Source organism: Streptopelia decaocto (genome assembly GCF_964273445.1).
Source record: "Streptopelia decaocto genome assembly, chromosome: 9".
In the NCBI taxonomy this organism is placed as follows: Eukaryota; Metazoa; Chordata; class Aves; order Columbiformes; family Columbidae; genus Streptopelia; species Streptopelia decaocto.
This window is the reverse complement of record NC_138664.1, coordinates 1513623-1538809: the sequence shown is the minus strand read 5'-3', so window position 1 is coordinate 1538809 and position 25187 is coordinate 1513623. Positions and strand designations below refer to the sequence as shown.

At 39.4% G+C, this 25187-nt stretch overlaps 1 protein-coding gene across 2 annotated transcripts in view; it reads right to left on the bottom strand.

The window, feature by feature from the left end:
- The window catches only part of SEMA6D (semaphorin 6D), a 498283-nt gene extending 477634 nt beyond the window's left edge, over positions 1-20649 (bottom strand). Inside the window, exon 1 of one of the 2 annotated variants that reach the window (XM_082060771.1) lies at positions 20588-20649. The gene's annotated coding sequence lies outside the window, so the exon portion shown is untranslated. Of the gene's footprint in view, positions 1-18381; positions 18461-20587 lie in introns of those variants that run through there. The other variant, XM_082060770.1, reaches the window with a different exon arrangement.
- Positions 20650-25187: the final 4538 nt, after the last annotated feature.

Here is a 25187-nt window from a genome sequence, read left to right as displayed (position 1 = left end):
AGGGTCATAGATTTGTCATTAATTTTGTGATTTTCACTGCGCGAGAGACTCCTGACAGTATCATCTTTTCAATTAAGATTGTTTTTTCAAATATATCGCTTTCCTGGCCAGTTCACCCATAGAGGTACAGTCAGGCTAGTGGGAGATCTTACATTTTTGCCAATAGCTTCTAATTTCATTTGAAAAACTAAAATCAAAAGTATACCAATAAAAGAATCTTTCCTCTGCAGATATAAAATAACTATGTCAGATACCCTAATCTAACAGCTAAACTGAGAAGGGTTGTCTTTTCTCCCATATAGATTAACACTTTACAGGATCCAGCGAGTCACTAGCTTTATATAATATATGAGACCATTCACTTTGAAGCACAGCGGAACCTTAAATTATTGTTCATAAAAATACTCAAGATGCCCTAGACATACATTCATGCTCATGCACTACGCAGAATATGGCCAATGAAACCGATGAATCTACGACCCACCATGCACATGCAGTGCAGGTAGACAACAGGGTTCGCTGTAGCACGAGAGGAGCAGCTTTGCAGCAACGCCAGCAGCAGGGTGGGCTCAGAGCACAACAGCCACTGCCCATGGACAACAGAAGGTTGGCGACAACTCCAAGATTTCCAGAGATCCCCAACCTACAGGCACAGAAACCAGCATGGACCATGCTGCAAGATTCTCAGAAATCCTGGGCAATATTGCCAAACAGAAAATCCCCTGCTGGCATCATTCCTCACATCCTCACGTGTCCAGGAAAGCCAGTAGTACAGCAGCTTTGTCCACAGCAGTCCAGGCCTATTAGTCAGAACTAACTAATAAAGTCAACACAAGACAATAGAAAACATAGGGCAAATAATCCAAAACAAACTACGGCATGCGATTCTGCCACTAACATAATAAACCTCCTGACAATTACACTACCGTCATATCATAATTGAATACCATCACAACCTGTTATCGTGCAACAATCTAAAGATGGGAAATGAGGATGAACTAGAGCAGAGACGTTTCCCTTCCTCCAAGAGGCCAAGTTGTAATGGACCATACACAATAAAACTACAATGGGATTAAAACATCCATGGAGATGTTCAGATCGTCAGCAAAAGCTTCAGAGTTCTCCACTGAGATAGAACAAGTATAGATAATTATTTTGTTATGCAGACTAGTTCCCATATAAGTGCCATCTGTCTGTTAAATTAAGGCATTCAGAATTTGAATTAAAGCTGTGATGTAAGGCAGAAGACAGAATACAAGGAATTTAGCAACAATGGCGTTAATACAATTTAATTGTCTTGATAATGTCAAAGTTTAAAAAGCTTTTGAGTCCCACATTCAGAAGTGACCAAACATCTACATATTTGCTTAATTTTATCATCCTTAATTCATTCCAGTATAACTTCTTCACATTCCATCAAACAGCGTGAAAAGCAGGAAAAAGAAGACAGACCTTTCGAGCAATCCTCTAGGCTACGGGGGGTTTTTAGGTGATTTGTCCCTGAAGAAATCCATTTTCTTTCCCCCACTCCCTTTTCAAAATCCTTTATTCTCAGCTCGGTAAAGGGCACTGATTAGAGCAAAACTGCTGCAGTTGTGTGGAAGGTGCTGATGGTAAAATACGGTTCACTTGTTGAAGTATATTGAGATGGGACAGCAGGAAATGAGAAACGTTCCACCTGTCTGTTTCCTGACTCACTTGGCTCTTCAGAAAGCTTTCTTCATCACTTCTTTATTATGTTGTTCTTTTTCACTTTGTATTCCCCAGTGGAGAGACATTTCTAGGTTCATTTCAGTAGCATCAAAATAATTGAATCAAAACCAAGAACAAAGTATTACAAGAGCAGAGACTTGACAAATTTATTATTGGAGTAATTGATAAGAGTTCTTAAATTTCCCAATAGACTCCTCAAGCTCAAAAACCAAGCGAAAGGCATATAGAAAAACACGCACAACAATATTCACGCTGTCTTCACCTTTCCTAAGCACTCACCCTTACCATATACCTACACAGAAGAGATGAGAGCAGATGCTCCTTGTTTTACACTGTTACCGAGTCAGTTATTCTCCCCTAAAGTATAGTTTCAACCGCCATAAATCAGAAGTGATGCCACTAAAAGCAACATTGCCATGCTCATATGAAACTCAGAAAGGAGAAATAGGGCTCCTGGCCTTGAGAAAGTTAAAGTGGAATATGCATATAGAGTACTAAAATTGCATTGTTTCATATAGTTTGATTTCACAAAAGCTAAGGAGGGTCCAATTGCAGATCTGCTGGCAAAAATTCATGCAGAACATCATATAGACAATAGTAATCTGATAAATTGTTGGCCTTACAGATGGAATGAGGAAACTCATTGCCAGTTTCAACAGCTACAGGGAAACAGTAACATTTGAAGTGTATTGTGCACTGAATATATTTACTTTTAAACCTTATAATCTCTGCAAAATTCAAGATGGAAAACGAGATCCCATTCTCAGCTATTTGTTAAAAATAGCAAAAGGACAACACAAGATTCCCTCTGTAATTTAGTGTCACACATCACAAGTCTTGTAGAAATTTCTCTGACATGCTCCTGTACTGAGACAATATAAGTTTATTGTCACGTCAAATGAATTAGTTACACATGGTCGAAATAGCCAAAGTCAGTAGTCTAAATTTAGGATATTGGCCTGTAGCAGATTTTAGTTAAAACAACTGCGCTGTAAGATTCTGCCTTTGCAAGATAATTGTGGATGAAGAGCCCAAGACATACATAATTCACCTTCTAGGAAAAGATTGTCTTTAGCTGCCTACCACAGTATTTCTAAGACAAACAGCAAAATTCTACTTAGAGGATTAGGAAAGGCATTGCATTTTGAAAGACATATGCTCACAATATTTGAAATGAATACTTACATTTTATTTCATCAAAGTTGGAAGGAAGAAATTTTTTTTAGCTATTTAACTACTTTTCTGCATAATGGCTTATTAATTTGGGACTTAACGCATGCAGCTGTATTCACATTACCTACTGTACTATCATTTGCCGGGTGGATTGAAACAGAACGGTCTTTTGAGAGAGTTTATCCAGGGTGTAAGAGCACAGCCTGGCTTCCCAGCTTGAGCAGGTCCAACAGCAGCACTTCCCCAGGCGAGCTGCACACCCTCACAGCACTGACAAGTTATGCCTGCTCATATTTTCATGAATTTTTCTGGGTTCTCTACAACATACAGTGCTTTATAGCACTTTTTGAAAGAAGGAGTAGAAGTAGTAAAAATAAATAAAGGAAAAATGCGATAAAATGCTGGCCGTATTTATGGAAATACATCATATGGATGACAGGAAGTCCCAACAGATTCTGTGTTAAGGGAATGGAATCTGTAGTTACAGGAGATCTTTACTCCAGGCTTTCACAAAGGCATCTGAAATTCAGCCGTTAGTGTGGTGCTACAACAAAACACTGCAAGCGTAGTTCCAAAATATATTAGGAGATACATTCCCAATGCAGACAGAAAAAGACTGAGATTAACACACTAAGCATGGGTGAAACTATGTTTGAAATACCAGACTGTCTACAATCCTGGCTATCAATGTCGAAGCAAGAAAATCCTAAAACTGGAACAGGGAGTTGTTTTACCTGCCCTAAGAGAGGAAAGCAAAATCGCTGGTAAAAAGCCCCAAGCTTCCCTTATTAGCTCAGTTTATGTTTCTTTACACATACAAACAGAGACGTGGTTGCAATCTGGAAAAGTAATTTTAAATTGAACAACACAAGAACTGTTGCTCTAGATAAATGGTTTATTATAAAAAGGGCTCCTAAAAGGTGGGATGAAGCTGCTTAAATTTTAGTCCTTTTATCATGCAGAATTTAAAGCTTTGTTCCTTTAATTTTAACCTGATTGTGAATGTATCATCTGGAGACTGAACTCTCTGCTTTGGGGCTTATTGAATTCTGACACTCCATTTCTCATAGGAGCCCAGCATTCATGGCACATCTTGACTTCACCGCTTCTCTTTAATTATAAAACGGTATTCGGCATTGCCTTTTGCTAACCACGATCTTTTCTACATCTCCTTCATAATTGTAACAAACTTTGCAGCCCCTCGGCTGACAACAACATTACAGGCCTGTCAGGTTTCTGGTGATAATGTCTTATTCCACAACACCAATATAAAAACTGTCCTCTGAGGATCAGGAATGTACAATATGCACTGCTTCAATGTGTAAAGGTAAGATTAAGCTACAAGGAAGGCAATTAAATGCTTAGATCATATTAATAAAAGCATTTCCTGTGTTTACCCTGGTGTTATCATTGCCTACAACATGGAGCGGTGTTTGTTTTACTCACTAAAACATGAGCTGAAAACTCAAGGATGGATTAAGGAACTGTTTTTCAAAGAATACAGTCCAAACTACTTTTGTTGAGCATATTTTCACCCTAATGTAATGAAAAATTCAGCACTTTAAGGGCCAGACCTCTGTACAGAAGAAAGGTCAATCTACTTTAGAAAAAAAATCAACATGGATTAAGTTCTTTTCAACTCTGTGGTTTGTGATAAAAACTGCAACTCATTTTATAGCACTAATCATTCCTTATTTCTCTTCATAAAATCATATTAACTTATAAATGCAAATCATATTTATTTACCTTCATTTGGCCATCACATCCTATAATTAACCAAGTGACACTGTTCAATGGAAATCAGAATATTTCCAAGTTCAATAATTTTGTTTAGTACAAAGCAAAGTAAATGTATATAATATCATTGCCCAGAGGCCATAATCAGAAATGGGGCTATAATGCACTTGTTCTACTCAAATGCAGAGTCTGTTATGGGGGTTTTTGAAAGGATTTGGGAATCTTTTTGGCCACTAATACCTGTGATGTTAGTCACGTAGCTTCCAAAGCAATAGAGGTGAGGAAGTAGCTGGAAATCTCCCTTTGATTTAGGTAAAAGTTTGAAGGCTCTTTACTTAGTAGCCATGGGCATGTTACCCAGCAATATTTCAGAAAAGAAATGAGAGAGACTAGAAAAAACCCAATTCAATATACTATATAATATACTATATAATATACAATATAATAATCAGAAGAGTGGCAACAAAGCTGGGAGGCTTGCGCACTGCTGCAGAGCTACCCAACCGTCATTTCATCGTATGCAAAGGTGGCGGCAAAGCTGAGCAATAGCAGCAGCCAGCTGGTATTTCCTTGTTTCATATTATCACATTGACTAGTACAACAAGCCCTATGACCATGCAAATAATAGCAAGATAATTAATAACCACAACTGTCTTATTTAGTAAATATTTAAGCCTGTAAATTAGCTTCAGAGGGAAGCGTGGTCCACTGTTTGAGATATTTCAAGGTAGAATGCGTAAAACACAAGAAAATGTCTGGTGTGGAATAAACCTATATTTACAGGAACATCAACTAGATTATATATAAAGGCTGTTCCATGCCCAGTAGATGAGTCAGTTTACATGCAAGTTAAAAAGGAGACATTTACTCCATTTTAGAGTGTTTTCTATTTCTGCAGCACTGTTAATACTATTTTCTAGCAGAAACAGGTTTGAGAGTTTTGTTCTTCCCTTAAAAAAAAAAGGAAAAAGAAAATTGAATGTTAGAAAGCCTATAGTGAATCTATTTTATGTGAAACAAGGTAAGAGAAAGGAAAAAGATTACGGGTCAAAACATCCCATTCCTAGAATTAGGAATTTAGTTTTGGCAAACACCTAAAAGTGTCTAATAGACATAATTATCACACACACACACATATATATATACACACATACAATTGTATTCAATATGAGAGAAAATGGATACTATCTTGTGAAACATGCAGGTGTGATGATGCCAGATTCCAGAGCTGCCTGCCTATTAAGATCTAGACCTTAGGAGAAAGATTTCCTGTTTGTTGTTGGGATAAACCAAAGATTAACACAACATACTGTTCTTTCATCAAACAATGTACTTAAAGCTTCGACATGCCCTGTGTAAGCAATCAGCACACTCACTCGCAAGTTTGTAACATTTTTAAATCAGAATTCTGCCTGGTTTTCTATGCTTGATCCAACCTGTAATTTTTTCCTCTGTCTTTTCCCAGAATGAGGGAGCAGATTTTCCCAAGCAGTTACCTACTGACAAGCAATTACCACCGATCGTGTAACAGCAGAAATCTGGAAGAGCATTGCTCTATGAAAAGAAAGATTTTAAATTGTTGGTTTTGTCGCAAGATTTTTAATATGTCGCACGCAAATCCATATATGCAATTACAGCCACAGTGTGGCCACACGATAACTTGATTAAAACCTTGATTAAAGGAATTAAAACACTCAGCCTTTACAATGAGAAACACTGCAAGGAATGCCTTCATCAAACCCCCATTTCCATGTGTCAGGCAACTTCAGCACCAGAGCCCAGCCAAGGACATGCAGTTCTATAACACACTGACAGTATCTCTACTAAAATTAACATCTTCAAACTGCATTAAGCAGCAACATCCATTTCCACGGCAAGGAAATGAGGTTTCCTGGGTGAGCTGCAGCACACGCTGGTGTTCCTCTAGCAAGGATTACACATTATCTTCCAGAGACCGGGAGAGGTGGCAGGATGAATAAAACTCTTACCCTCCTTCTGCTTTGCACGGAAAATGAATGGAATAATTACCGCATAATTCCTTCAAGCCCACCTCAATTTTTATTTTGCTACTATGCTGAAAAACATACAGATCTCTGCCATGGTACCACTTTGGCAACTGGGCAAGAACTTGCTGCACTTATGAAATGAACTAACATCAACCACTTTGAAATCCCAGCCCTCTAAAGATTAATGGGCTTCCAGTTATGTAAATGAAGAGCCGTAACAAGTGGATTAGTTAATTAATGCTTGCTCAGAGGATAAATAGTTACACATTCCTTTAAATTTAATACAGACTGTATTAGACCAAAATCAGTTGGAGACAAATAGGGCACAGATAAAAATCTCTTGAAGTTGAGCAGAAAAATCATCAAAACTGACATTATTTTAAACCATATAAAGACAATATAAAGAAACTTTTTAATAAACCTGGAGCCCTTAACCTACAAGATAGAAACACAGTCCAGGAAGTTTCATGAGCTGGAAAGCCAAACAAGGCCATGGAATTTCTAATTGCTGATGTGCCTTCTGGGGGAGTGGAGGGGGGGGAAAACAAACCAAAACCGCCTGCACCTTTGAATAAGTAAAGTGCTTCTGCTCATCCAGACTCTTTTTGCAGAGTTTACTTGCAAAAACACATTTGCACAATTCCCAGGAAAAAACAAAGACAAAACCCAAACACCAAACCAAAAAAACAACACGCGCACACACACACATATATGTGTGTATATATATATATATATATACACACACACGACACCTAGTGGAGAACCACTGTATGTTCAGCATGCTCTGCCAGCTAAGCCCCTATTCAGAATCCTTAAGTGGCTCAAAGCGAACACAGCAAATCTAATTCCTTAGTTTGGTCCCATGCAAAAGAGTGATACTATGACCTACATCAACAGTTGGCACTGCTGGTCAATAGCTGCTAGTGACTTTAAATTGGTCTGTTACACGTATCATATTTAATAACTATCTCCTTGTTCTATAAATACATAAAAAGAGCCCTGGAATTCCTAAACCAGTCATTAATGGAGCTAAACCTGACATGGATTAGCACAGAATACTGAGAGGAAGCAGCCTTGCTTTCCTTCTGCCACAAATTTGCATAATCTTCATGCCCTCTTCTGATATTGAGGGAACATATTTCAGATATTTAAGACGTTTCAACTCTCATCACACAGTGAACACACGACTTAGACCTGTGGTGAGGTACCTAAAATCAGTTCCAGGAGCAGAAAGAGCTCACTGCCTGGGGCTTTTCTTGAGAGAAAGTGCATTTCCTGCAGTTTGCTCAAGAAACCTGAATGCTTGCAGAAGATTAGCCATGGGCAGAAAAGGAAAATCCAAGTGTTTGTATCATGCAACATAGCGTAGAGTCCTCCACTTCCCTTTGGAGCTCAGCAAGCCCATAGCTATGGGTTCCCCAGTTTCTGGAACGCTTTTAAAAGTTATCGCTCCTCCCAGCTTTATTTTGTCAGAAAGGATAATAGTTTAGTACATTCCAGTTTTCATTTGAAGACCAACTTCAAACTGGAAATTTCTCACCGCCCAGATTAGTTTTCCTGAACGTTATTGCTTATTCATGGTTTCCCTCGCTCCCTGTAAGGATGCTTATTCAATTGGGAGGATGGAGGTTAACAAATAATCTTCAGTGCATCTCCTCAGCATTTAAAGGTCATTTGAGAATGTCTGTTTGGAATGATTGTAACTGAGATCAGTCCTCAGCTGACAAGAAATCAAATGAAAAGGGCAAGTTGTTCAGGAATATAAAGGAGACATACCAGAGAGTATTTGCCTTGTTTCTACGTAAAGCAGCACATACCCTCCTAGGCACTGATGTAGTGAATCTCTGAGAATTACTGGAGGAAGCAACAGCTTTTAGATCAATTCTGCTCCCATTCACAACTTACATTCAAGACCAGGGCTCGTTCCACTGCTTTTAAAAGTGGTTTATTTAGAAATTGTAGAAGTGGCTGCACATACAAACCTCTTGAAAAGAAAGATTTGTATCAGTAATTCCAGTCACCAGCTTGGAAATTTCCCCCCATGAGGAAATGTGAATGCGCATGATGTAATATATGACTGCTTTTATATACTATAGAGCCTCAACAACTAAGTTGTTAATTTTGTTAATTTTTCTCTTGCTTCCATTTTTTGTGGAGAGGCAAATGTTCTGTCAGCCATTATCTTGAGAAAAATTGTAACTGATAGGTTCATTTTCATTTATGCCTAAGGAATTTCCACATTATTGTAAGCTGGAAAATATTAGATAATTAACATTGGTGATAAAACTGCATTCATACTGATTACCCTGTTCCACATATATGCTTAATTGTCAACATTGCAATAGCTTTAACTGCAAATAGACATCGTCCATTAGCCAACCAGACTGTTCAGTGAGAAAAACACAGACATTTTAGCTGTTATTTGGAGGATGAGAAGAGTATAATTATCATTTAAATAGGCAGTTTTACTTTTCTTATCCACTTGGAATCCCCCCCCAAAAAAAAACTTGTCTTCAATATTTGGGGACAAAGCAACAATGTTACAATAACATTGATAATGAAATCTCCTAACGCACTGTCCATCCAGAACTATCCCAGTGTTTGAAAATCAAAAGAGTTCTATCTTTGCAATTTTTGGAAAGGAGGAAATGAACACAGCAATGAGAAACAATGTGGCTGGCTGTGTGTATCTTGAGTTACTGGACAAACCTCATGAGGACACCTGAAAGAGAAAACACACCCCCCAGATTCACATGCAAACTAAACCTTTCCTACATAGGTCACACCTACTTGAAGCAGAATAGGGAGCTGGGGGTCTCCCTGCTGCACTGTTCCTTCTGCTTTGGATCCTAGTTACTAACACCAAAGGAAAAATAAGATCTATAGAGTTCCCTGTGATCCCTTTGTGAGCAAATTTTCTGATTGGACTTGACATCCCCTGTGTCAATAAGGGGAGTGACAAATAAAGGGAAGCTCTTGGAAGAGAGACAGATGAAAGAACTCCAGCTTTGGTGCGTGTTTCTGTGGGCTCTCCCTCCGCTCGGTCTAACGCCGCCTGATTTCTGACAGCGCTTCTTCCTTCACCGTGGAACCTCCTTCAAATCTCAGAAACCTGACGTGACTCCAGTGACCTGAACAGGCTCAACAGAAGCTGAATTAGTCTCCTAAATGCAAAGCATTTTCACCCCAGTGCATTCAGTCCTCATCCCTCTGCAGGTTCAGTTTAATGACAGAATTATATTCTGAGCATTTGTGTTCACTCAGTCCAGTGTTCCAGCCTGCTCTATCTATCACCGGTGTTATTTCCCTGGATGGTTGTTTCATATTTTATTAGAAATGACAGCTCTATTATTACCAAGAAAAAAAATGTAGCATGAAAGAAAAAATACAAGTACTAGCTCTGAGATCCAGGTGCTGAAGGATGCAAAAGTTTCACCTGGTGACACACAGGAGATGTCTGGATCTGTAAAATATTTTCTACTTGAATGGTTTATTAAAACTGACACCAGTACAACAATTACTACCTATTATTTTATTGGAGTGTCTATTCCATTCAAAGTGAGAAAGTTAGTATCAAAAAAAAATACCTAAAATCTAAAAGTAGATAAAGACCATTGCACTAGGGGTCACTTGATTGCTCAAGAATTTGTTAAGTATATGAGAAGAATTTTCTCTCCAGATTACTAGTTCAAACCCCTACCTGATACTAATCACAGAAACAAATACCAGCGGGTATTTTATGGTAGCTGGTATGACATTATTCATAGGCCAAATTCTGTAGTGCTCAGAGGTCCCTATCAAAAAAATCATTATAATGGGGACTTCTGAGCAGGTTACGCTACCTACTTCCCAAGCCAAGGAGTCACCCTTCAGGAAACTGTGCAGTCGCATAAGGTAGAAGCTCATTCTCCCCATCAGACTGTATATGTAACTGTTTTTTTTCTTTCTATTAGAAGTCATAAAAATAAATTTACAATATGTCTTAATTGTAAAGTTAACTTAAACGTAACCTTAATTCAATTTACATATGCATGGAGAACCCTCACCTTTTGGTTTGAGATCCTCAGATCAAGGTGGTGCAGAAAATCGAGGCTGCTCAGCAGAATGAATGCGGTGAGCAGCTTTCAAGCAGCATTAACCTCGTAACACCTTGCTCCTATGCCCAGCACAGATACGCAATAACGCCCGATCTACAGTCTGCAAAAGAATTCATCATGATTCAGTTTTCTACAGGATTTCCCAGGCTGAAATGCCTGATCCTAATATTTAATGACACAATATATGCACATCAAAATTGAACTACACAAGAGGTTCCACTTCAATATGAGAAGAACCTTCTTCCCGGTGAGGGTGCCAGAGCCTGGCCCAGGCTGCCCAGGGGGTTGTGGAGTCTCCTTCTGTGCAGACATTCCAACCCGCCTGGACACCTTCCTGTGTAACCTCAGCTGGGTGTTCCTGCTCCATGGGGGATTGCACTGGATGAGCTTCCCAGGACCCTTCAACCCCTGACATTCTGGGATTCTGTGATACCGGGGATGCACTAGAACTATCACACTGGTGCTGTCCTGCCTCCCTTCCTTAGCTCCAAAAAAAACCATGTTACATCAGACTGAATAAAAACCTGAAAACCCTCAACAAATTAGAATAGTTCCTCATGTTTTCTTGGACAAAATATCTGTGCAGAAATGATGAGGATGTCCAGCAAAACAAAAGATACAGTAAACATATCACACAGCAGGACTTACTTTCATAATGAAATGGGCATAATCATACATACAGAATTACTAATACTGACAGAGCTTCCCTTTGGGAAGCATTCAGAATTCATCTTCATAATTCAGAAGTGTGTGTTCACATGAGCTATATCAGCATAACTACAGCAGTGCAGCCATAATAATGGAGCAATGTCAATGATTCCTCATCTAGTTAGCTGCCAAGTAAACTGTGCTAATGGGCGAGAAAGTACTATTAAAACATAGCAATTCAAATATTATTTCATATCCTGCCTGTTCTTACCTCAAAGTAGGCCAGCACAAGAGGAAAAACTTTAACACAATTCACAGTAGTTTTAACCTGCATGATGACATATATTGTGTCACCCTGGTTTTCCTTTCAGTGGCAAACATGCTGTGTCTGAGCAAGAAGAGCTGTGCTTCCATTTGAACTTTCCAATCACTTCCTCCGTGCAAAGACTGTAGAAGGATCAGTCACCCTTACAAATTGCACGATTTTAATTTAATTTACCAAACCTGCTTCTATATTTCTAAATATACTTATTAATTTCAGGCCTTCTGATAATATAGGGACTGTATTTGGGGTAAAACCCCCAAAACTCTTTTTATCCCAATGGGTTAACAAATAGTGAACCCAAAAGGGTTATAACTATAATCTAAAGCCTTTGGTTCCACAAGATACATTTCATGCTTGGGTCAAGGCCATTATGTCTGTTAAGGTCTCAGATGCCTCCTGTATGGACCACCAGGGCCCCAAAGCAATAGCAAAAGCTGCTGCTTGGGCTACTTCTGTGTTTAATGCACATCGTACAGACATAGGAACAGGAGAGCAGCGCTGCCCCTGCAGGAGAGGGACACCAAAAAAAACCAAAGCCATTTCAAACTGGAACCAAACACGGAATAAAGAGTTACCTTGTTTTGATACACAGGAACTTGAAGCAATATGTTTTTACAGCTCCTGTTCACAGAATTTAAAGCCAGACAAAACCATTAAACCACAGAGGCTGACCTCATGGATATCAGAGACCATTAAATCTCACCCAGTTTTTCCTGCACGAAGCCAAATCACTTGTATATGGTTAAAGTGGGATTTTCAGTCTTGCTTTGGAATTATCAATGGAGAATCCACTACACCCCAGAGCTTCAACTGCCCATTCCGACGGTTAATAGCCCACCTACCCCCTCCACTTATGTACTTCAAATTTAGCACCCAACCTGAATCTGTCTACTTTCAGCTCTCCATCACACATTTTAATCCAGCAGAAACTGGTGAAACAACTATTTTTTACTCATGGAGAAATTGTATATTGTAACTAAGGTATCTTGAGATTAAATCTCTAATGTTATAGCATTTTCTTTGTTCCTCAAATAGTTTTAACCAAAGAAAAAAATGATACATTACAATAACTTTTGACTACGACCAGAAATGAGCACATTTTCGAATGCTGTTTGTAGAAAAAGTCATTCTATTTTCCTCTCTACCTAAAAACACAATGAAACAAGCTTAAATTATCTCCATTCTGACAAAAGCAGGCAGCCAAAGATCATATTATATACATATGGCTCTGAATTGTTACTTATCCGCTACACAACAGATTCAGATATTTGAGCATTTGATTATGTCAACCTGTGCTCATAATTTTACATGTAGTGACTAGGAATGTATGTGTTCCTCAGACTAGCTGAAACCAGTTTCATAAAGTCAAATAAGGAAGATGGTACTTGATTAGGAAGAAGAAAAATAGAAAATAAGCTACAGCTAAGGAAAAACCCACAGAAGGGCAAAGGAAATGCTGGAAAGAAGGAAACAACCAAACCAAGGGATAAAATAAAAAAGCCTGAGAGTAGTTTTTAAGGACAGGGCTTGAGAAGGACATTAAATTAAGGCCACAATCGCATTAGCATTCAACATTTCCGCTCACTCTTGGGAACGTCCTCGAGACTCAAGATCAAACAAACAAGATTCCGCAGGCACACAATGAAAACACAGATGTTTGCCTTGACCACAAAGCCGCTACCACGAGTGACACACCGGTCCTTTAAAACTCTGACACCAATCTGAAGTAAAATTTATAAAAACACAATCTGGACCTGCAAAATTTTATCATCTGAAAAAATTCATAAAATAAAAGAAACAATGGAAACTTATTTCAAAGCAGAAAATCGGAACTTTAAAAATGGACTCTTATGAAATATCAATCAGGTTTCATTCACATAAGCTGAGCTTGGAAAGCCTTCAAAAGCCAAGGAGCATTCTAGAGAACAGAGCTGAACTCCAGATGACAGGACAGTTGCAATCGGGTTGTTGCCACAGCTAAAGCAACCAGTCTGAATTAATAGCTTCTGGGAGGCTCATTCAGCTCATCCTCCAGCCTACTCAGAAACACCACCAACACCCCACTAACTGCAAGTAAAACTAAGTGTGAATAAGATTAATAGATGGTGTTAGAACATAATAATGCAACACCTTAACATAAACATTCTTTACAAAGAAATAAATACATCCTTACAAAACCAGGAACAATTTAACAGACCCTAGCATTTGATCAACACATCCAAAGTCTCAAAATGTGCCTAAATTCATACTTTTCAAATGAATATGATGCGAAACCAAAGCATTCCTACCCAGCAATGCAAAACTTGACAGGGCAGCAAACCTATCATTTATTTTAAACACACATCTGCATTTTCTTCTTCCCTTTCACACTCCGCATTCATACCCTGACAGTCCTCCGGTGAGCGGTTTGATGCAACACCAAGTATTGTCACTGCTGCCATTCAAAAGCCAGAAGCTCCCCACTGTACATCAACTGATAAATACCATCGAATGCTGCAAACATCCACGCTCATTTGCATCACAAGAGAACTATTTTCTCTTTCAAAAAATGTGCTTATTTGGAGTTGGAGGGCAGAATGACAACATTGGTAATCTTATTGGAGTCTTTTATAGGATTCCATAAACCTAGAGCATAATTTTTATATATGTACATATATATATCTCTATGACTTTATCTTAGATTTTAACTGCACTTTGAACTCTGCCACCATCCTGTTAAAATGAGTCTTCTAAAGCAAAGGGTGATAGCAGAAGAACTTCTTGCTGATTGAATCTCTGCTCAGCCATTCTCCCAGCGGGGGCAGATAGGAGCACTTCCGAGTTATTCTTGTGCACATTAGGATTTCTCAGGCCTGGAAGTTCAATGCAAAAAGAAGTGGTATGTTCTCATGGCTCAACCCCTAATTTAGTTTGCATATGAATGCAATTCGCCTTTTTGGAAATTTAAAGTAACAATCTAGTGACTAATGCATGCGGAAAAATTTAAAGCACTGACTCCTGTAGATCAGGATTTCAAAAGCATTTTTATAAGACTGAAGCTAACAAAATCCAACCACACAGGCATTTGGTAAAAGCAACATTAGTCTAAATTGCCCGTGTGCATCATTCTTAGGAAATCCTGCATGTGCTGTGCATGCCAGGCATCCCGGAGCAGCCTTAGGCTTTGGCAGGGCTCGCAGCCTTTCCGGAGGATACAAACCACCAAGTATTTAGAGGCATTCATTAAACTTCAGTGTCTTGTTTATTGGTTGCTCAACTCAGGAGATCTTGTAACTGATTTCCTGAAGCGGCTCAGACCTCCTCTTGACCGATGGTGAGGGATTCCCTGTGACAGTGATCCCCAAACCCTTCTGATCCCACTAGGTCCCCTCACAGGTAGAATCCTACCCGCTGTCCCCCAGAGCCACATTCCCCTGTGAGAAATCTGAGGGAGACTTTGTGCTGGATATTAAGGCTTGACAGACATAGGTTTTGTCCTCCAAGAAGTTTTCTTAGGGATACGATTCCTCAGGTTTTAACAGAACTGCTCTTTCAGGTGTATCTGGAGCAAATAAACATGCTTCCAGTTTGCAGCAGAACACCTTTCTAATCTACTTCATGATAGGTCAAGCCCGTTTATCAAACAGGTTAAGGTCCCTGTCTCTGCTAAATTTACCCTAATGGAAACACATGATGGAGCACAACCAGACAAAGATTTGCAGGCAACTTTGAAGAGGCAGCAGAGGGATGTGATGATCAGCCAGGTGCAATAACTTTCTTCTCCACATAATTCTTTGAGCACACCACAGAAGACGGTTTGAGCTAATGAAGCTGGCATTGATTACCACACATTAAGGCACTTTTCCCACCTGTTCTATGAAAACAAACATATTCAGCTGCTCCAGGCAGACCTGGACAAAGATGTATGCCTGCAGTCTGACTGTATCTGCTCATCCTGCCATGATGGTTTCAGTTTATAACTACTGGACATCGTAATGTGATTTCTGCACCGTTCCACTTTTTCGGTGACTTCTCAGCTGGTCCTGTGCACTCAGAGTACAGATTCCCCCCTGCTCCCTTACAACACAGACCCTGACCCTGCAAGGCTGCTGGCCCCATCCTTCCCAGACAAACCTGCCATAGGACCTTGACAGTACTGAATTTGAATACTGTCCTGATGAGTTGCTGATATTATTTGGAGAACAAGACAGATTTGTGACAGCACACTGAAATATAAGCTTTAATAAAGAAAACAGTAATTGGGTGCCTATAATTTCACTGATTACAGAACACAGCTTGCAGCCCTCCAAATTACAGTTTGCAGAGATCGTATCCCAAATCTTTAAATGCCTGTGCTTCTTTCTGAGCATCCACGCACAGGACTTCTCCTTCCATGGCAGAACATGGATTTTGCAGTACTGGCTTTACGTAATATGAGAGAAGCTGTGATACAGTCTTGAACTAAACAGAAAGTGATTTTTCATCAGCAGACGTGTTCTTCGGGTAGCTCACTCTCTATGGGACGCTCAGCCAGTTCCAGTCTGGCAGAGCCACACGCTGTTCTTCTATCTTGGGTTTAGTCAGGCTTATCTCATGAATCTAATAAGTCTCATACAAAAATAGTTGGTGCCTTACAACAGCATAAATTTAATATTGTCTAATTATTAAGAAGCAAAAGGTGAAAAACAGTGCATTTGGTCACATATATAGCAGAGTTAAAAACACAGCCAAGGAATGCAACCTGCATTTCCTTATACAAAGCATGAAATACAGCACTATACTAAGGTTATTCTCCACATGCTCTTGATAAAAATATTGTTCTACAAATCCATTTGCTCTATAAAGAGACCAGGCAGCAGTATTAAAAAGAAAGGCCGCCTTTGTCTTTTATTTGGAACTACAGCGTACAAATCAAAGCAAACACTTCGAGTTCTGATAGTTACATCTTTTGTTTTGTTTGTTTGTTTTTAAAATCATATCCCTTCTTTAGATAGATGAAAGCCCTTTCCCTTCCTGGAGAGGCTTTTATCAGGAAATACAGACTAAATATTCCATGCTTCACTCATTATTTGTGCTAACCAAATACATTCCAAAGTGACATCAAACCAAAGAGCTTGCCAAATGTGAATGCTTTGGGAGAAATCCTCTGTCTCTTGAGGTAAAATGTATTTCTTCCTTCTCAGTTTATCTAATTACTATGACTGCAGATTTTATATTTTCTCCTAACCATAAAGCAATGCTCCTCCTGAAAGACGTGGTTGTGTCTCCTTTGCCACTTCTTCTACCTCTGCATTGTTCCTTCTTTCCTCCCATTAAAAACCAAAACAAACAAAACCACCAGCTTTATGTAACAAGACAAATCAAAATAAAACCCAGAAGCTTTTCCATATGTGCCTTTCTAGAGGCACATACTCCCTTTCAAATATCCGTGACTTAGAGACAGGCAGCTTCCTCCAACCTCATCACCATCCTGGGTTGAGCTGCTTTCAGTGCCTCAAAAAGGGCAAGACTTCAGTAAGTACCTTGCTGTATTTTTCTACATTTATTGAGGTATTTTTAGGGAATTCTCTGTTAAGAAGCTTCTAAAAGCTATTACAGAACCCTGCCAGGTGTACTAACTGCCTTTTTAACTTGGGGGGGGGGGGGAAGTTAACAAGCCTACCAAATAAATATAGCATATAGTGCTAGATGCTTGTACTTGAACAGGAGACCATCTCCATTTAATGGCTTCTTAGATTTGTGCTATCGTATTTCTGACTTCTGACACAAAGACAGAAAAATTAAAAGCTTTTACCACCCAACACAAAACAAAAATACTGCTCATATTTCAAACCTGCACTTATTTGTCCCATCTCAACAGATGGGATGAGGGATGAGTTAACTCTGACTCAACAGATGAGACCAGGTGTGAGTTAACTCTGGGTTAATTCTGTGCGGTTATGTGAAGTGAATGACAGACAATCACTCCAAGGGTCTAATTCAATTATGAGTTTTACTAGAAGCACGTGTCGGAATACTAATAACAGCAAATAGTGGCTTGGCAAAAGTATTTTATGATATCAGAGAACTTATCAATACATTAACAGCAGAAGTCCTACTATGAGCAATGTATTGGCAACCACTATGGCTATAAGACAAGACTTAACAAGAATCCAACAGCAGAGCTTAAGATAATGTTACTCTTATATGTTCAAAAGGAAAAGAGAGAAAGAGAGTGGTGGAGAGGGAAGGAAAACTAAGGTATAACAGAGGCTATTGGTCATTTAGAGATGCTTTCTTACAGGTCCCAAATCCTACATTTTAATTCAAGCAGCCAGTCACATGTCCAAACTCGTCACCTGCTGAAAACCTTCTAGAGATTAGCAGGAAAGATTTTACAAGGTACAGCACCTAGAATTCTTTCAACATCCTCTTTTTCAGTAGAAAACGAGAATTCTCCATCCCTTACCATTTTAAGATTTCCTCTTAAAATTCATTGTACCAGAGCTCCCCAGATAACAAAGTTCAATTAAGATTAGATGCATTATTTCAATTTCAAGGCTCAGTCTCTAGGCTCAATTCAGTCCTTGTTTTTTCCACTGAGAGTCATTTTAGAGTTCTCACATTATTTTATCACAATTTCCTAAATACATCCCCAAACCCATTACGACATGAAAACCAAACAAGGATAAGATTTTAATAAAACACTCAAAAAAAAGCTTACATGCCAGTAAATTACTGCATCCCAAGTAGCACCACGTACCAGCAACACAATGAGGCAGAGCCCTGGTGGTGGTGGTGCTGCTGTCTGTCTGTCTGTCTGTCTCTCCCAGGACTCCCTTTGCTTCTGATACAGAGGCAGAACCACTCCTACCACCCATCTGCTTATTAAACACACTCATTAACTCCACATCTGTAGCTTGTTAACACAGCTCCCGCTCCAACAGCAGAGCAGGTTCTTGTTGTTAAGTATCCAAGATTTTAACTTGGTTTAAGCCAATGATTGAGCAGAAGAAACAGCAGCAGCTGTAGAAAATTCCATAGTGTCACTTACTAAAGCAGCTGATCTACAGCATTTCGGGGATGTCTTGGAAGATACAAACCATACTGGTGATAATGATCTCCTCTTATTATACTGTTCATGACTTTTAAAATTTGAGTGGTTTTTTTTTCTGCTTTATCAAAAGGTGTGTGTTTACCCAAACAGTTTTCAACAACTCAAGCTGTTACACAGACTTTTGGTTTTTAAACTGGCTATTGAATTTCACCCCAAATTATAAAGATTTATAACCATTATGTTTAATAAATTTAAATATTAAAATAAAAACTTTAAAATCTTTAAATTTTTTTAAAGGCACTACTGAACAAAATAAGAGCTTTGTTTTGAAGGCATCAAAAAAGCTATGTTATCAGAACTTATTTGTAGGACTGTCCTTGGATTGAAGCACCAAACAAATTAATCTGACTTTTTAGTAAAAATATCAGCCAAAAATACGTGTGTGGTCATTTCTATGGTACAGAGCAGGTATCTTGAAAGAGAAAAACAGACCGAATGACTTCACACATCTTTTATGATATTGTAGTAATTATGTTGTGCATTAACTTGCTTTCTACTGCACTTCTTTCTGTTGACCCAATCTCAAACCAAAATCCAAACAAAGGCTCCATTTCTGGGGAAAAGCGAAGGGCAACAGAGCCACTGACATTGTGTATAATACTTGCTTCTGTCGGGGAGATGGGTTCATTCAGCTCTTAGTGTTTGCTTATCACTCATTTTAGTGCTAATGAGGGTAAGAAGCCCCTCTCGAGGAGGAAGTAGCTCTTTTACTTTCGTTAGTTTACAGGATCTTAAAGAAAAGCATTAGAAGTTTTCATTAATCAAATATTTAAACACAGGTGTGCACAAATAGTTTTAACAGGTTATTTTATGGTTTTCCACTTTTTCAAAAATTATAAATAGCTCAATATGTGCTAATATGCAACGGTAATCTGTTTGTGGCTGGTAATGGATTGTATCATATATTGCAACTCATTTCCCTCCACACCCGCTGCCTGTGTTACAAGGCCACCAGTTCTCATTCCTGTCACTGTTACGCCACCCCTGCCCCTTTGCCTGGTCACTGGGCCACAGAGAGCAGAACATTTACTGCGGCACCAATAGCCGAACTCTTGTCACTTTGGGTGTTTCACTTGCTTCCTGGATTTTTTTCAAAGGCTTTTACTTGCAAAAAATATCAGTTAGCTTTTTTGGCATCCTAGATACCTTCCCAAAGAGGTATGAGAAGCAGAGGAAAGAAATCATTTTAGTAAGATAGTGTTCTTGAAGAGCACTTGGTATTTTTCACAGTGATTGATCCACCAAGAATACACATATTCCAACAGCTGATCAATGTGTTGGTTACCAAGAACACCAGCAAGAACAGTCCCCTTGCACTTAGTGCCACTTCCACTAATCATACCAGCAGAGGTCTAGTAACTCTGCATGTTAACAGCCTTTATGTAACTATAATGTTAGGTAAATTCATGTTAACTAATAATATCAATAATTTGTTAAAATTAGCCTAATTAGCATTTTTTTCAGAATCTTCTACTTTGATCCATAGATATTAAAAGCAGATCACAAGAAATATGCTTTTAGAATGCATCAGCCACTGAGGGACACCTGTCCATGCAAAATCATCAGAAATACAAATACAGTAGTTCCAAATTCACTGTTCTTTGCCCTAAGTCCCCCGAGCTGGTAGGCATCCAGACAAGCACACAACAGGGTCATAGCTAGAAGCCTCTGCACACACCTCTCATATGGTTTCTGCTTTAAATCAGAGTATTTTTCCCCAAGAAGCCAGAAACCAGCACTACAGTCATTCACCAGAAGAGTTCTTTACACAGAAATGTCCCATAAAACAACAGAAATATTAACCAATACTTACTGAACTGATGCTCCAGCTCCTCCAAGTCTTCTGTTGGGAGGGCAACCCTGGACTCACCGCTAAACATGTCTTTTGAATTTCGTTCACAGAGGAACAGCATCCTATCCAAAGTTGTCTGACACCCCAGTTTTTGCAAGGGTCATCACAACAGTCATATTGTAGGACTTCTCAACTTTGGTATTTTTTTCCCTTTCTTCATATTTAAAATGTCACCTTTCTTGTAACGTGGTTGTGGCAGGTGGGCAGCTCTGTGTTTGGAGGTTTAACCAGGGGTATCTGAAGCTGTGATGAGAAGCATCTAGCTCTTTATAGCAGCAAAATACAGCTAGAGAATTCCCAGACCTCTGGTTTATATTCATCTTATCTTACCAATGCAATACAATCCAGTATCTCCGCAGGTGAGCAAACTGCAGTTGCTGGACCATACGCCTTGCAGTGCTTGCTCCAGGTACTTCTCCAGGATGCAGCTGTACCTGTCAAGCTGACATTGGGATGACACTGCAGCCCTGAAAAACAAGGATGGATAACATTCCTTAGCAGGCCCACTGCTGGCGATGGGGGAGGTAGGGAACAGCTACCGGCAGGATGGCAAACAGAGAGAGGCGGAATTATAGGATTAGCTGTGCGGGAGTTCTGGAGTCATGTCCCACAATGTACGGCTATGCTGCAGCGAGGTTGCACAATTACCTAACCAGAAATCGTGCAGGGCTTACAGGCCCATGCTGAGTTTATTGGTATGAAAGGATATCATGTACAAACCTGAACAAGCACTTAATGATTGCCATAAGCGTATTTCTTAAAGAACAAGGAGGAGTAGAGAGATCGGTCAAGCTGATGCTCTTAAGCAGACACTGCTGTATTTATGTACCTTCAGACTAGTATAAGCATGAAACAGATTCATACAAAGGAAAACATCAATAGCATCACAAGGTTTGTCTAGAGTACAAGTCTTTACATAGACTATGTATACATCTGTATAGTATTACCTATATTCTTTCCTTCCATCACCTAGTTGTAACTCATTACATTACCTTCTACTTCTAGAGGGTTCAACAGTGTCATTGAAATCACGTGGCATTGCTATAGTTTAGAACTGTCTATGTACTGGATTAATTACTAACAAAAAGTTCTATGATTCCCACTGCAATCTGTTTGATGTGGCAAAATAATGAATATGTGATTCTTCAGACACTTCATGTTGTTAGAAGTCAAACTCAAGATGAATTGATACATTCTAATGGTTTCATACATGTGTCAGTAGAGCTTAGACTGAAAAACGTTATTATCTTTATTAACACTTGGTAAGATTTCGCTTGTAGGACAGATCTGCTGCAGCATTGGACAATGGGCTCTGAGCTGGAACTCCTCACTAATACATTTGAAGAAGCTATTAAATAAGCCATGTTGGCAGGCTGTGCATTCATCTTCATCAATTACATTTTTTCTTTTATGGTATTTTTAGGCTTAGTTTAGTCAGTATGACAACACAGAACACACATTTAGATGCAACATAATTAACTGAAGACATGCTGTTGCGCAAGAAGGATGTCGGTTGACCTAGCTTTAACCTCTCATGCCTTCGAAGGCTAAATTAGTTCTGAGAAATTTGTTGAAGGCAGAGCGTTGTAATCATGCTTGACTTGGAAATTAGCCAGATATCCTCCACAACTTCACAGCAGCTCAGAATAAAAGTGTGACCCAATTTCACATGACTGGATGACAATACAAGGATTACACAAAACAACAGCCATTTTTAATATAATGGTGAAGGGATTTAAGCAAGATCTGGTTTGTTTCAAATCCAAAACAACTCACGATGTCTTAAAGTTTTCCTTCTTTCTTCAACTAAATCCATTATTTTAATGAAAGACATCAGACCTGCCTGAAAACTTAACTAGACAAAGGCAGAAGGAAAGGAAAGCAAAGCTCTGGGCACCTTCTGAAAGAAAATCTGAAGCGTTAAATATCTCAGGCAGCAACTTTCCTGAGGACACAGCGAAGTCAGGACATGGCCTTGGTACAAGTAGTCCTGGCTGCCCCTACCCCGTATGGTCCAGCAGGATGACAGAGAACTGGGCGCTGGCCTAACGCATCCGGATGGCCAGACTCAGACTTGGAAACTAAGGTTTCAAGCAAGCTACAAACAGGTTGGAACAAAATGTTCTTAAGTGCTTTTTCTGGAGTTCTAGCATGGTTTAATTGAACAGATATAGCTGACTTCATATTCAAAAGATTTTAAAAAGTGAGGTTTAGATTTCTTCCCATAAAGTCATAAATCCTTTTTATAGGACCTCGTGACTATCCCTCAGTCACTTCAGTGTGCATATACCCTCCACTTTTGCTATGGGAAGAAGTGTCACTCCTTTCTACAGATATAAAAGTGAAGCACAGAGAGATTCAGTAACTTGCCCAGAACAACAGAAAAATCCCTTTACAACCATGTTGCCTTAGACACAAACCCCTTCTCTGCAGACCTGTTGCCTTACTTCTGAGTACAGTTAGGAATGGAGATGAACTACCACTGCTATACCGAGATCACACCTTCATTTTTAATTTTTAACTTATTTGTTGCAGTTTACACATATAATATGTTCAATAGTACATAATAAACAAACTTTTATAAGGTTAACGATGGCTTTGTTCCTGTCACATGCTGATCCTTCACTAGTGTTAAGCTGACCTGTAATACCCATAAAGAATAAACCAGCAAGCACAAGGTTGCATTGTGCAGATCTGCTGAAGTCACAGAGTGTCTTAGACAGGCCTATTATTAACAATTAGCCACTTATTGTAAATTCTAGCTGACACATCTCATTCAATATAGGCCAAAATAGACTTTGGTGATCGAACCTCATTTTTAATAGCTTTTCCCAGCATTCTGCCAATTGTTGTCAGGAAGCTGAAAATTACTTCTACCACTAGGATGCCCACTTTATTCTTGCTGACTGCTGAGAGGTTTCAAAAGGCTGGGCTGCCTCCTCTGTGCCTGATAAAGGGTAAAGCCCAACCATGTGCTCAGGGTGGTGATAGGCATTTAAAAACCTCTCAGCAGTCAGCGTGAAGGGAAGAGGAGTACGGGGTAAAAGGAAAAACATTTGCCATTGTTGCTTTTTCTACATAAGAGCCCAGAGTGGCTTATGACATTAACTGCCCCCACCTAACACCCAATTTGATGTGCAGTAGTGGGACTGAACAGCTGGTCTAGTATCCAGAATCTAAATGGCAACTTATTGTAGAACTGTCTGCAATTACTTTACACCCCCACAATCAACCAAAAAAAAAAAACCCAAATAAATGAATGAAAGTCAATTTTTCATAAATACCAAACTTATCCAAATATGCTTTTTTAGACTAATTTTTCTTTTTTTTTTTTTTTTCCTCTTTTTTCTTGCTCCAAGGCCAGTTTCCCACCCAGAGCAGGATTCTGCCTATGTTCAAATGGAAACCACGGTCAGCTATGAGCTCAGACCAGGTCGCACAGGCCTTTTTTCCAGTCGGGTGTTCGAAAACCCCCAAGGAATCCACACAATCTGTGACTATGCGGACTTCCACGCAACCCATTCCAATGATTGACTGTCCTCAAAGTGAAAGGTTTTTCCTGGTAACTGGTTAAAAATCCACCTGTTTCAATTAGGCGGATGTACACAATCCGTCTGTAAACAGCCTGATGAAGCAGGTGGGTATCCAGAGTCCACATGACCGAGCTGCTGACCGAAATACAAAGAGTTATAGGCACAATTTTACACAACTTACCAAACTTTTATTATAAAGTTAAGTCTTAGTAAAGTAAAGTCTTGTAAAAGTAAAGTCTTAGTAAAGTCTTGCACCCTGCCTGGTGTGTGGTGCAACCATCACTACCAAACAGCTCCCACCCATGTACCTGTGTAGGAAAGAAAGTGAAGAAAAATAATGGCAATTCAGTTTGGTTTCCTGCATTTCCTTGGATTCTGGAAAATAAGACTCCTGAGGTTGGCCAGGACTTTTCATTTAAATTTGTTTTTTGCAGAAAACAAAGAATTCCAAGAAAACCTGTCTAACCTTACTGGAAAACAAACCCAGACATTCAGCCATATGGAAAGATCCTCAAATTCTCTAATCTGATTCACATGGGCTATTTAGGTAATTAACTAAAGCTGTTTAAAGGAAGGTAGAGAGGGAATTATTAGGAAAGGAAGCCATGCAGATCTTCACAAATATAGCAGCTACTTCATGTCTCCTACAATCACCAAAGGAGACATTATGGGAAAGATGATCATGGTAGCAGCTGGGTGGAGCTCAGGGGCTGAAAGAAACTGCTATTTTAACATTGTGGTGAGCTCTGAAACAGAGGGAAGGCTACAGGACCTTTCCTGCAACATTGGAGACAGCTCCTCATCTTCGTGAAACTCTGCTGCATATGAGCTGAGGAACCCACCACCACAGCCTGTCCGTCAGACAATCCAGACCACGGCTGGAGCAGGATGGCACTCCCTTGTGTGCAACAGCCCATTTTTGCTATAAAGGACCACTCGCTGCCTCAAAAGGAATTCCTGGCCCTGCTTATCAAACAAACTACTGACACCTGCAGTCTGAAACACTTGCAAGAACTGATTGCCATCTG